Here is a 12,483-nt window from a genome sequence, read left to right as displayed (position 1 = left end):
AAACCCTGCTCCAGTAACTGACCAGCTGGGTGATGGTGTGCTAAACCTCTGCATGCTCACTCCCTCAGCTGTCAAACAGCAGGGATTCCAAGACTTACTTTGCAGAGTTATTGTGGGGATTAATTATAGGATATTGTAGGTGGAGAGCTCAGAATAGGTCTGGCACCAAGTAACACCAGTAAACAAGTTCATGATCATTATCAGCCTTGTCATCATAATCATCATTATGTGACAAGAGAGGATCACAGCCTAGGCAGTCCCTCAGGGGGTCAGCCTATACTGTTCAGCCAGAGACCACGAGGACACACCTGCAGTTGAACAGTTGAGGTTATCACTCATTGCAGTGTGGGAGAGTATGCACCATGGGGAAAAGCATGGTTTCTCTGTAAGACAGTGTGAGAAATAATTATTAGACTGGGATTTAGTTGGCAGATTTGCTGGAGGGTCTAACAATGCTCTAGATTGGATGCTGTCCAAAAGTGGGGACAAATCTTGGGGGGGGGCAGACTAGAGCAAGGGTAAAGCTACATGTAATTGGGTAAGAAGTAGCAGCTGCTTATTTCAGCTGAGAGACAAAAATGTTTGACATGTTGTGGGCTGCACAGGACCAGGATTTTCCTCACCCTACCATGGTCTCAGAGTGGAATTGTCAGCTGCTAATGTTCTGTGAGATTTTGTCCACATGAAGAATATCATGGTCTGTACATTAGTGTCAGATCTTTTTCCTGATGTCAGGGGATGTTTTTCTTTCTCCAGCCTCATCACTCACATGCATTCATTCGATAATCATTTAAGAAGCCCTGGACAGGTGCTAGGCCCTGAAGGAGGCAATGGGCACACAGTGGTGAACAAGACACGTGTCCCCTCCCTCCTGGAGCTCCCAGCCTAGAGCTGAAGGAGGAACTGGAGGAGAGAGAAAAGAGTAGGGCAGGTGAAGGTGAGGGAGGGTTCCCTAAAGAAAGGACAGGGACACTGAGTGGGAAAGGTGACAGCCTGTGGGAAGATGGGGGCAGCCCATGGGGGACCCAGGGATGGTTTGGACAGGCAACTGCAGAGCTAGGCCATGGCTAGAACTCTAGGCCCAGGAGACTGCATTAAGGCTTTTCATAGCATGCAGTTTATAAAGACAATAATAACAAGAAAAACAGAAAAGGAAAAAAAAAACAAGGCAAGAATTGATAGTTTTTAATACAAACAGGCATAAAAATATTTGTGTATCTGCAATATATTAAGTACAAAACAGAAATTACCAAAAAGTATGTACAGGATGCTCCAGTTCAATACACACACACACACCCACATACACTTTATGTATATATGCCCAAAGACAAGGTGACACCAAATCTTAGTTTTTACAGGTCAAATTTATGATGCAGTAATAAAAAATATATTTCCCAGTGAAAGAATAAAAATCTATTGAGGACTTACTGATTATATAAACACTTAGGGAATTCAAATATTTACAAATGCTATTTATTAGTTTAGAAGCAACTATGTATTTAACTTCTATAATATATGAAATAATATGTATTGCTCATTTCCACTTTCAAACTTTAAATTGCATTTGTACCAGCAACCTTATCTCCATGTGTCAGATTTGTTCATATTTACTTCCTGAATCCAAAAGCAAAAAAGGAAATCCAAGGATGGTTATGAAAATGCTCAAATGCTTTAAGACATGTTCTAAATAAAGCTTTCCTACTGACTCAAATGGGCTATTTTTCAGTTGGAGTCCTGCCATTGATGCTATCACAAGAGATGCTGAGTGGGGGACACCTCCAGGATATTCAGTTGTGGTTGGGACAAAGGGAAGGTCAACCTTGTACACCAGGTTGGATTTGGACATTAAATTGAAAGTGATGGAGAGTGAGGAGCCATGAAGCAGAGAGGGGACAAGATGGTGTATAGGGGTCTGGGATTCCAATTTAGAAACAAAATTTTACTCAAAAGGCACAGAAGTCCATGTAAAAACACACCTTCTACATGGCAGCCATTCAGTCTTACAACATGGAGAATGTGTCAGCTCTCAAAATTCCATGATGACCCATCACCATGGTTATCTAGTGATGCACATATTACCCACAGTTCTGTCACTGAGCACAGAGAGATTCAAAGTTGGTAGCAGGTAGAAGCACTCTCAGCTTCATTCCTACAATCCTTGAAAGTTTTTCAGTAAATCTGTGATAAAGCAAAAACATAGAAGTCTTTGTACCTATTAGGATTTACACTGACCCTCTAACCAAGGTACTCCTGATAATCAAATTTCCTCCACACCCACCTTTCTGGCTTGGATCTTCCCCGATCTGGTGTGATCGTATCAGATGTGCACCTGTAGACATGCTTTCCTCTGGGAAGATGCAGTGCCTCTCTGACCTGACCACCGTGCTACCTCACCACAGCGCTGCTCTCCACAGACAGATCACATTAGGCTCCGCAGCGGCACTGTCCCAACCCCTGCCCCAAGTCAGCATGACGTTCAGGCAATAAAAGCCAAACTGGCACAGAAGGGGAAGTGCCCATAGTAAGTCTTTACATTCATTTCCAAACCGCATACAGTGTAAAAAGACAGCAAAGGCTTCTGGGAACTGTAACATTTTCTGATTATCCAGCATCCAAACATCGTAAGACTAACCTTGGTTGAAGTAAGTGCGAGTTTCATCAGGCAGTTTTATTGCTGGTGATGTTGCAGCACGCATCACCTACTGAAAGGGTGCGTGTTTAGTTTCACCATCCAGTAGGAGCCTGGAATCTTCCTGCTTGAAGATGGGCAATGCCAACGCATCGCTCCGCTGTAGGCGCCGGCGTCCACATCCTGCACTATGTCTGAGAGGCTGGCGGCGAAGTCGTGCACCAGCCCGGACTTGATCACCTCCTACATCTGGAGCACCCAGGCCGTCTTCCGACCTCGCCGCGGCCGGGCTTGCAGCGTGGTCTCCGCGGCCTTGGCGAAAGCGCCGGAGCTCCGCGGGAGTGTCCTGGGAGAGGGCACGTGTGCAGCCTCCGGCGGCTGCAGGGCGAAGGGTCACCAGTGGTGACACCGGCGGCGACCAGAGGGTGAGTAGCCGGGACCCCGCAGGCAGGGCCTGGCGAGTCCCGCGAGCAGCTGTAGCGGGAGCGACGCGGCCGCGGGCAGAGCCTGGTTCCCCCAGGAGCCGCGGAGGAGCCTCCCGCCGCCGCCGCCTCCCACCCCAGGCGCCCCGCGGGGAGGGGTTAGCGCTGCAGCGGCCGCCGCCCACCCCGCCCCGGGGTCCCAGGCTGCATCCTCCCCGGGACTGCCCTGGAGCGGGGGCACAGGCCTCCCTGACCACCGCGAGGGGCCGAGGCCGCCCGCCGCCCGTCCCCAGCCTCGGTTCCCAGCCGCCGGCCCGCCCAGGCCAACCCCGCCGCCGCCGCTCCGCCGCCGGGACCGGCTTCAGCTGCGGCCGGGCTCCCTCCGGTGCCTGTTAACCTTGCAGGGATTAATTCCACTCTTCCATACCGTATAATCCCCAATCCATTGTTGCCATTATTTAGACAAACTGTTATTACTTGATCAAGAAAGAATAAAAAAAGATAAAAATTATTTTATTGTACCTTCTTGTCTTCCTTCTCTGAGGATCTTCCTTTACGTAGATCTGAATGTCTGACGCCTGCCATTTTCTAATAAAGAACTTCTTTTTGCAGCCCTGGAAACGGTGATGTACTGGTAAAAAATTTCCCATATTTTTGTTCTTCTGAAAAAGTACCTTTCTTTCATTTTGATGCTTAACTAAACTGGATAAAGAATTCCAGGTTGATGGCTTTTCTTTTTCCTTTCAACATTTTAAAAATGTCACTTCACTCTCTTCTTGTTTGCATGGTTTCTGATAAGATGTCCGAAGTGATTCTTACCCTTGTTTCTCTACAGGGAAGGGAATTTTCTTCTTTTTCTCCTTTCCATATGCCTGTGGGTAAAGGTTTTTCTGGGGGGGGGGGGTTCTTTTGCTATTTATCTATTTTCTACACAGTATGTGACAAGCTAAATAGAGCTGTTTCTGTTTGTCATGCTCTCTGTAAACATCATTAGCACTGCCTCACTAAAGAAGCTGATCTGGGGCTCCTTTCCATTGTGAAGAGCTCCTGTTGTATGAGGTTCTGTGCTTCCTTCTGGGACCTCAATTTCTTTTATTTTGTGTTAGGCACAATTCTCACTTACTGTATTTGGTTTAGACTGAAGAGTCATTATGCAAAATACCTAAAGATAAGGCTGGATCCACCTCACTCCCAACCGGGGAAATGCAAGTGAAATCATCAATGACATGTAATTTTCTGCCTCTCAGATCAGCCGAAATGAAAATGATGGATATTGAATGATGGTGAAGGTGTGGGGAAAAGGGCACCATTGGTGGCAGCAAAAACTAGCAGAGCACTTTTGGAGGTCGGTGTGACAGTATCTTTCAAAGTTTAAATGGCACATACAGTTTAGCTCAGTTAGCTCCTCTTTATGGAATATACCTTACATAAATGCTCACATATTTGCATAAAGATTATATATATATGCATATATAGAGATTATATATACACTCATGCATACACATATGTGCATGTGTATGTACATTTGACAACATGTTTCTTATAAGAAATGGAGACAATCTAAATCCAGCAATGAGAGAAAAGCATAATAAACTATGGGAAATTATAGAGTGAATATTATGCAATAGTTTAAAAGAATTAGGTCTATCTATACATATTGGCTTGAAAAGACCTTTAAGACATATATATTCTTAAGTGAAAGAGCTAGTTGAGGACAAAATTATATAGTGTGACTCTATTTACAAGTTTAAAATAATCTAACAGTGCTATGTGTAATCTCTGTGTGTATATTGATGTATATATTAAGGAAAGAGTTATCTGTGGAATACATACCAGTTCATGTTGGTTATTTCTTGAAAGGGAAGGGAATTAATTTGGCTTCAGCATATGTGTTGAAAAAACAATTTCATTTTTACTCTGCATACATCTTTTCTGCTTGACTATTTTACAATCATGCATTACTTTAGTAACTAAAAAACAAAAATGAAAGAAAAAGAGAAGGCCATAAGCTGGAGAATATTGATTTTAGTGGCAACCAGACTAGCACTTCATATTAATGATTCATATAAATATTAAATAAGATTAAAGTAGCAACCACAGCTAAACTTGTCTGTCTTCCCATTCTGGAGGGAGGCCTTTCTTTGTACGTCAGCTCCCTCGGGAATGACCTTACAATGATTTTTAGCCCATGAAACCTCTAGAGTTATAAAATGCATAACGTTGCTTGGATTGGTAAAAACAACTCCTTGCTGTAATAAAAGACACTAGCCTGACTTATAATAGCAATTATCCTAAAATGTCTATATATATATATCACTAAGTTTCCTAACATTGCATGAATGAATTTAATTTATGAAGCAAAGAAGATTTCATCTGTAGTTAGCTACTTGAGGGTTTTGCCTTATACTTTGTCATGGCAAAACCCTTGACTCAGACTATAGATTCTCTCTCAGATTAGCATTTTTATCTTTGGTTCCATGTGTTGTGCTGCTGAAGCACCAACTATTCTACTCATACTGATCTCAAGTGCACTTCTGATTTAATGGAATAACTCAATGAGTTCTGCCACCAGGGCTTTGCTGTGTTTTAAGCCTATCACCATGCCCAACGCAGAGCCCAAAGGTCTGTCTCCATTTCTTAAAGGTGGCTGATTCTTCATTTTCTCTAGATCTATTTTTGTGTTCTTGTCTGTTTTATTTTTTCCTCCCATATACATTTGCATCATGGGATTTTTTTCCTAATAATCCATCTTTTCTATATTTTTTCTCTTTTTTTGCCATTTATGAGAGCTTTTGGCCTGAAAGTTTATCTGTATTATTTTTGGGTATATCATGCATGGCTCAGCAAAAATTAATATGATCATATTTCAAAGAGCAAGAGTCCCAGACACACAAGGAAAAACAGGAAGGCTGTGAGCAGCAACTAAGTGGCATTCAAACAGTTCTGATGGATGAATGTCTGTGAGAGAGGCAGGTGGGCAACTCAACAATTCTTGGTAGATCAGGTCCAGTTAACCAGTGAGAAAGTGATTAACTACACCTCACTGGGAGGTGGAGTCCACGGTATGGGATGGGAATGTGCAACAAGGCAGGAGGGCAGAGATTTGGATTCCCTTCAGGTCAGAGCAAGGAAGAAAAAGGATTCCCATTCAGGTTCAAGAGGCCAGTGGCCAGGCTCCCAAGGGGCAGGGCAAGTGGTCCGAGATGAATGAGACCCCATCAGGAGCTCATCCTGAATCCCACAGAGACAGGGCAGACTTACCACCAGCAGCTGGAGGTGGCCAGTCAGTGTGCCAAGGCCTCTAGGCTGATCCTGGAGGCTCCAGCTTGTAGCAGCCCAGCTCTGTCTAGAAACTCTTCACCATGGTTCCCAACCAGGAACTCAGAGCTTTGTGCTTTCTCTGCAAATATGACTGCTATGGTGGCAGGAGAGGATGAGACAATCAAGCTCTGTGTGTCCAAGTGGCACAACTCCTACAAGGAGCATCCTCACCATTGGGGAGAAATTGGACTTTTTGGATAGGGATTCCCCCCTTTCCTTTCCTGCAGAATGAGCTGGAGCCAATACTTTGTTTTCTGCAGCATGATAGAAAAGAAAGAATTCAGAGCAGGCCTCGATAGACTCAGATTTCAGTATTGGCTTTCATTCATTCATTCATTCACTCATTCTTCAACAAATGTTTATTGAGTGCCTACCATGTACTGAGCACTAGACCCTGGGACAATAAAGTGTACATCAAAATGAAAGTTATGACTGAATTTGCAGCACAGTAGGGGAGACAGACATTAAAAAGGTAACATATTCATTAAACAAAATTCATATAAAATAGAAATATATGTTAAATGGAACTCCCTTTTTCACCTATCCCTTCCACTCTCCACCTTCCAGCTCCCTGAGGCATAGCTTTGAAATAGAGATTAGTGTGCAGGAAGTTTACTGTAATGTGCCTTGGTAACCAGACTGAAGAAGAACTGAAGCAAGCAGAACCCAGGACAAAGCAGAGGTTTAAGTTAAAAGGTGATGTAATTGCAATCATGGCCCCAACTGATTCCAAAGGGAAGCATAGCAGCCGAGTTGTCCCACAGAGGAAAGAGGGCCAGGTCTTTGTATGCCACCCCCTTCCACTCTTCATTGGATGTGAGTTGCCCCTCAGCCCCTGTGGAAGGAGGGTATGAATTTGAAAGAGACAGCTTCCTTCAGCAGAGGGTAGGTGCTGGGAGGGAATAAGCTGTGAGCCATCAGCAGCTAAGGATTTGGGCAGATGGGGGTGGAGTAAGTGCATTAGTCCTCATGGTTCCACACTACAGAAATATACTGTGTTTTGTGTACCTCCAAAACACATTCTTTCTATGTCTCTGTCTCACACACACACACACACATGAAGGCAGTACAGCATGATAAGGAAATGTACTCTGGAGTTAGACTGTCTGGTTTTGAATACCAAGTCTATTATTATCCTTCTCACCTTGGAAATGTATTTAACCCTCTGTGCCTTGGGTGCTTTGTTGGTAAAAAGGGGGGCAGGTGATGACAGTAGTATCAATCACAGATGTGTTGGGCATAATAGAGGTAAAATATGCCTGAAGTCTCAGAAGAGCCAACAAAGGGAGGCAGATTTTAGAGAGGAGCTGAAACTTGGAAGGAGAGACCAACAGAGGGTTACTTTAACTTTGTCCTTAGGGTGGCCCATGGTCATGGTGGGATACAGACAAGCTGAAGCTTTGATAGAAAACCTGCCATCTTTCTGACATGAAAGATCAGAAGACAGACCCAGAGTGGCCATAGCCTCCAGAGAGTAAAGAGGGAAGCCCAGCAAGGAGAACAAGAGAGGTTTTCTCTGTATGCTGTACTCAAGTCTCCAGCTGACCCCTGAAACATGCATGCATGGGCAGACCTGCACACAGCCCAGCTACAGGGTAAAATAACTCAACTGAGATTTGAGCTGCCACCCACTACAGGCAAGACAGAGTCTGAAGTTTGATTCTAACAAGTTTATTGCCTGCTAAAACAAAAACATCAACACTCTTTGGAGGAATTTAACAGAATTCCAAGTCTCTGTTTTGTAACATTCACAAGGGCCAGAAACAATTCAAAAATTTTTTATGAAATAGAGAAAACAATAAATACTTCTCAAGGGTTGTTGTGAGACTTAAACAAGATGATGCATTTAGCATAGTGTTTGCACAATGCACCTGTATCTTCTGGATCCTAAAGGGCATTTCACAGGAGATGCCAGCCAACAGGCTGTGATAGAGAACACATCTATCAATACTAGAGAGTTTAGTCTCCAGAATCCTAGGAGTAGAGTAGAGGCATAAACTGAGAGAGAGATCAGCACTCAAGTCAGATGTCAAGTACTGGTGAGTTAGCACAAAGAAGGGAGGAAACACTTTTGAAGAGAATTCAGAATATAAGCCAAATGTGGAATCAACACAAGTCATGAGTCCTGTCCAAAGAGTACCAGGTGGGTGAAAAACCACATACAGGTACAAGACAGAGCAAGAATGACATGAACAGGACTAGTTATGAGGAATCAGCATAGAGCAAAAGACTTGAGACTCTTGGAAAACAGCTTTTGGTCAGGCCCATAGGTTGTAGGTAAATTTCCTCTGTGATGATTGGGCATATTTTGTTCATGAAGTTCCATCATGGTTTTGCAATCCAAGCTCTTTATCCCTTTATCCCTTCAGGGAGAAAGGACTAAAGAGGACAATTTGAGAGTTACCAATACCCTGGCTGGGTAAAATAGAAAAATTTAATGGATGGCTAATAGAGTTGGGATGTCTAGTGTCGTAAAAGGCATCATCTTCCCAATTCCAGCCAAGACTGTCATGAGGCAGTTTTCCCTCTCCCCAATTAAGTCCACCTGCATCAAACAACAAAGCCATTAATATAACTTAGTCTTGGTTCATGAGTCTCCTCATCAGGTTTCTCCTGACCAACATTTTACTTCCATGTTGAAAATCAAAGAGACAACAATGCAGAATCTTAGCAAAGATCATTTTGACTCCTGGAAATCAAATCTCCCCCTTGAGACAATTAAAATACTTATCTGTGTAATGATAAGTTGGTGAGAAATTGAAGGGAACTGCAACCTGATGATGTTTAGTCTAAAGTATTTAAATCTTTTCCTGTCTTCCTGCTTTCTAGTCACCAAATTACCCTCTTACCATCATGAGTGAGGATATGATTTTGATATGTGACACTGACTGTCTCAAACATCCTTGTTGCTGTAAGACTGAAGAAAAAATTTTACATCTGAATAACTTTCTGGACTCCAGGGGTTCCTTCTCTAAACCAGCAGGACCTTGGGAGGCAAACTTAGAGCTTTAAATGCTTACACCAAACAAAAAAAAAGACTTCAGATCAGAGATTTAATCTCAAAATGAGAAGAACTAGAAAAGGAAATGTAAACTAAACCCAAGCATGCACAAGGAAGGAAATAACAAAACTTAGAACAAAGATAAATGAAATAGAGAATAACAACAACAAATAGAAAATCAAAAAAATCAAAAGTTGGTGCTATGAAAAGATCAGTAAAATTGAGTAATCTTTAGCTAGACTGACAAAGAAGAAAGAGGACACAGATAACTAAAGTCAACATAAAAAGGGAGAAATTACTACCAACCCTGTTAAAATAAAAAGAACTCTAAGTGTTTACTATGAACAACCGTATACCAACAAATTAGATAACCTAGATGAAATGAACAAATTTCCAGAAACACACAGACCACCTAAACTGGCTCAAGAAGAAATAAAGACTTTAACAAATCAATTACTAGTAAAGAAATTAATCAAAAGTCACCTAACAAAGAAAAGCCCAGGACTAGAGGGCTTCACAGGGGAACTTTGACAAACATTCCAAGAAGACTTAACTCCAATTTTACTGAAACTTTTCAAAAGAAAAGGAAGAGGAGGGAACACTCCCTAATTCATTCTATGAGACCAATATCATGCTCCTATCAAGCCAGAGAAAGATGCCACAAGAAAATTAAAAACCAATATCTCTTATGAATGTAGATGCAGAATTCTTCACCAAAATACTAGCAAACCATGCCCCAGAGAACATTAAAAGAATTATGTACCATGATTGTGTGATTTATTCCTAGTATGAAAATTTGGTTCCATCAGAAAATCAATTAATGTAATATAGCACACTAACAGAATGAAGGAAAAAATCACACGATAATACCAATTGATGCAGAAAACTCATTTCACAAAATACAGAACCCTTCTTGATAAAAAAAAAAAGCAATTAGAAAACTAGGAATAGAAGGAAACTTCCTCTTCATGATAAAGGGCATGTTTGAAAAACTGACAGCTAACATCATACTCAATGGCAAAATACTGAGAGTTCTCCTTCTAAGATCAGGAAGAAGGCAAGGATGCCCACTGTCACCACTGTTATTCAACATTGTACTGGAAATTCTAGTCAGAGCAAATCGGACTGAAAAAGAAATAAATGTCACCCAAATTGGTAAGGAAGAAATAAAACTGACCACATTTGCTGATGGCATGATCCTATGTACAGAAAAGTTTTTAGAGCTAATAAATGAATTCATCAAAGTGGTGGTACACAAGAGCAACACCCAATATTCATTATTATTTCCATATACCAGCAATAAACAATTAGAATAAGAAATCAAGAAATAATTCTGTTATAATACCAGCTAAAAGAATCAAGTATCTTGAAATAAATCTAATCAAGCATGTAAAGGAATTGTATACACAAAACTGCAAAATATTGCTAAAAGAAATCAAAGAAAACCTGAATAAATGGAAAGACAAACCATATTCATAGATTGAAATGTTAAATATTGTTAAGATGTCAATCAACTCAAAGCAATATACAGAATCAACACAATTTCAGTCCAAATTCCAACAACATTCCTTGCAGAAATGGAATTGCTAATCATCAAATTTATATGAGTGGGTAAGGTACACTAAATAGCCAATGCCATCTAGAAAAAGAATGAAGCTGAAGGACTCACATTTCCTGATATTAAGACTTATTAGAAAGCCACAGGATCCAAAACAGCATGGTACTGGCACAAGTACAGACAAATATACCAATGGAATCAAACTGAAAGTTCATAAATCAACCTTCTCATTTATGGTCCACTGATTTTGACAAGGGGCAAAGACCACTATATTGGGGAAGAATAGTCTCTTCAATAAGTGGTGCTGGGAAAACTTTATCTCATTTTGAGGAAAAGAAGAAGAAGAGGAGGAGGAGGAGGAGGAGAAGGAAGAAGAAGAAGAAGGACCCTGCCTCATGCCTTATACAAAAATCAACTCAAAATTGATTAAAAAAATCAGAATATGAAAGTGTGGGAGAGGATGTGGAGAAAGAGGACCACGCATTCATTGCTGGTGGCAACTTAAAATCACACAGCTGCTGTGGATGACAGTTTGGCAGCTCCTCATAGTTTAGTTGAGAATTACCATTTGACCTGTCAATACCATTTCTAGGTTTATACTGAAAACTGAAGTGAAAGCAGGGATTCCAACACATATTTTTATACCAACACATATTTGATGTTCATAGCAGCATTGTTCTCAATTGCCAAAAAGATGGACGCAACCCAAGTGTTCACCAACTGGTGAATGATAAAAAAAACATGGTATAAACATATAATGGAATATTATTCTGCTGTAAAAGGAATGCATTTCTGATACCTGTGACAATGTAGATGGACCTTAAAGACATCATGTTGGAAGGGCTTCACTCACGTGGAACCCACAGAGGAGGCACCCAGGGCTCTGGGTATACTCGGGCCACCTGAATGTTAGAATTAGTGAACTTGAAAGATGTAGTTATAGACTTCATCCAGGAAGAGTAGGCTCTGCTGTATGCATTCCAGAAAATGCTGTTCAGAGATGTGATGGTGGAGAATATCAGTCATCTGCTTTCAGTGGGAAATCAGATCTGCAAATCTGATGTAGCCTCCAAGTTTGATCAAGAGAAACTGATGAAAGAAAGAATTGGATTTTTCCAAAGCCAGAATTCGGGCAGTGAAGGTGGCTTTATAAAACAAGAAATGCTCTCCATGCAACATATCTGCAGGAAGACACATTTACAATCATATCATTGAAGCCAAATCCTAATACTCAAGAGAATGGAATTATGTGTAGTGAATTGCCAGAAGATTTTTCTCAACGTGTGTTAAATCACAAGGGGAAGAAAACCTACTTCAGCAATCTATTTGGAAAACCCCTTGATGACCAGTCATCTTTTAATCCACAAAATCATTTTCACAGTAGAAGTAAATCATATGATTGTCTTCTAATTGGTAAATCCTTAGTTGAGAACTCTGTCCTTACACATTACAATGGAACTTACATAGGAGAGAAACCCTATGAATATCATCTGTGTGAGAAAGCCTCCACTCATAATTCTGGAATGAGAATATATGAGAGACCTCATACTGG

The 12,483-nt window shown here is 41.4% G+C and overlaps 1 pseudogene; it reads right to left on the bottom strand.

The window, feature by feature from the left end:
• Positions 1 to 2,699: 2,699 nt before the first annotated feature.
• The window catches only part of LOC119519049, an 80,316-nt pseudogene continuing 70,532 nt past the window's right edge, over positions 2,700 to 12,483 (bottom strand).

The sequence above is a fragment of the Choloepus didactylus genome, chromosome 22, assembly GCF_015220235.1.
Source record: "Choloepus didactylus isolate mChoDid1 chromosome 22, mChoDid1.pri, whole genome shotgun sequence".
Classification (NCBI taxonomy): domain Eukaryota; kingdom Metazoa; phylum Chordata; class Mammalia; order Pilosa; family Megalonychidae; genus Choloepus; species Choloepus didactylus.
Note: the sequence above shows the minus strand (reverse complement) of the source record. Positions and strands in the feature narration are given on the sequence as shown.